Genomic DNA, 1,726 nt, shown 5'->3' on the forward strand with positions numbered 1-1,726 from the left:
ACTTACTTCAGGTTTAAATAATTTGATGTTATTTTTTTATTCATACCGATTTTATTCTTCAGTTACAGAGTACCAGATTCATTTTTCTGAACCTACTACAAGTCTACAACAGTAAGCCTGACTGAACGAGTTATCAACGCTGCGGCTAAAACTCTTTTTATACACGTCATTCCTCAAATTAAATTTGTTGATTTTCCTAAATTTAAAGAATTTTCTGTTACAGAATAATTGTAAGGCTAATGAAAAAGCAATCGTTTTAAATTGAAAAAAGTTTTAAAACTGAACAATTTAACTAAGAATGTTGAAACTGTAAATTAAACAATTCTTCATAATCTTTTAATTTGTAACAGAGAAAAAGTGCGAAAACTTTAAAAGTGAATGCGGCACTATAATGCATAGCTTGTACTTATACATCAATTTTCAATTTTAAGTAAGTTCTATCGAAAGAGGTAGATAAATCAGGACCTGATGGCCTTTTATACATGTAGCGCTGAAAAACAAATACTGGCAGTACGAAATGCGGCAGTGATACTACTTTACGATCAAGTGAAAGTAAACCTCATGGGATCTGGTGCTACACGATTTTTCTCTTTCCCTCGAAGCTTGATCTTTGCACACATATCCGCATATAATAAATTTATCTAGCACTCCAGTGAAAGCCTCAACGATCGTGTTGAACAAAATTATCACCTTTGTTACAATGTACTCCAATGATTTAGTCATGCAAATGCGATGCTGTCCGCTCCGTCAGTCGGCTCGCATCGCGTATATTAATTGAAACTTCCGTCTGCTCGTTAATATTGAACCCGTTTCGATGGTGGCTGTATAATCAGAGTATTAAAGGTTATTACATTTCACTGATAATTGATAATCGGTCAGAACCAGGACATTGTCTTTCTGAAATTACAGAATATTGGTCAGGTTTATAAATCACAAAAAACTGGATTGTGCTAGAGGTTTGTTTTCATCTGATATACAATCATATTTTTTGACGGGCAATTTTTTTAAGTGCCGAAATATGCCAAAAAAAAGTGGCAACAAAAATAAAAAAGAAGTTTATTTGAGAAAGTTGTATAGCAAAGTGTACCATTTTTAATATTTGATAAAGAGTGGCAGGTACGGATGTAATTTATCACAGCAAAAGTATCGCATGAACCGCCCAAGATTGCATGTGAGAGTAATTACGACTTCCGTAACACTTTACTTTCCTTACAACTACGCACTACAAATACCGTTTTTTCTGATAATATATTATTGTAATTGTAATTAATTCATCGGAATATGTAAAAATGGATCTTTTTCGTAATTTATTCCTCGGTGCGTAAATCTATAAAAATGCATTAGGAAGAATTTTGAATTATCTTCAAACCTGAAAAACTGACATCAAATAGTCTTTTATAACTTTGGAACTTAATTCTCTTTCTTCGTAATAATTATTTGCTAAAGATAATCGCTGTAACAGTTTCTTCTGAAGAATAAAATTTTTTATGCCCTTATATTTTAAATATCATATTCACACTACGAATATACTATTTAGTCGTTTGCTTGTCGGGTTCTTCACTTGGGTTAATTGCTAGAGAGATTGATCAGCAACTTGGGTGTTGCGGAACGAAAATAAGTACATGGGAATTCTAGATCAATCTAAAAATCTATACCCCATTCCCCACATTAAACCTTTCCTTACCAAGTAACTCGGGCTTATCTCGAAAGGGAAATGGATTAACTG

The sequence above is a fragment of the Belonocnema kinseyi genome, chromosome 8 (assembly GCF_010883055.1).
Source record: "Belonocnema kinseyi isolate 2016_QV_RU_SX_M_011 chromosome 8, B_treatae_v1, whole genome shotgun sequence".
NCBI classification, from domain to species: domain Eukaryota; kingdom Metazoa; phylum Arthropoda; class Insecta; order Hymenoptera; family Cynipidae; genus Belonocnema; species Belonocnema kinseyi.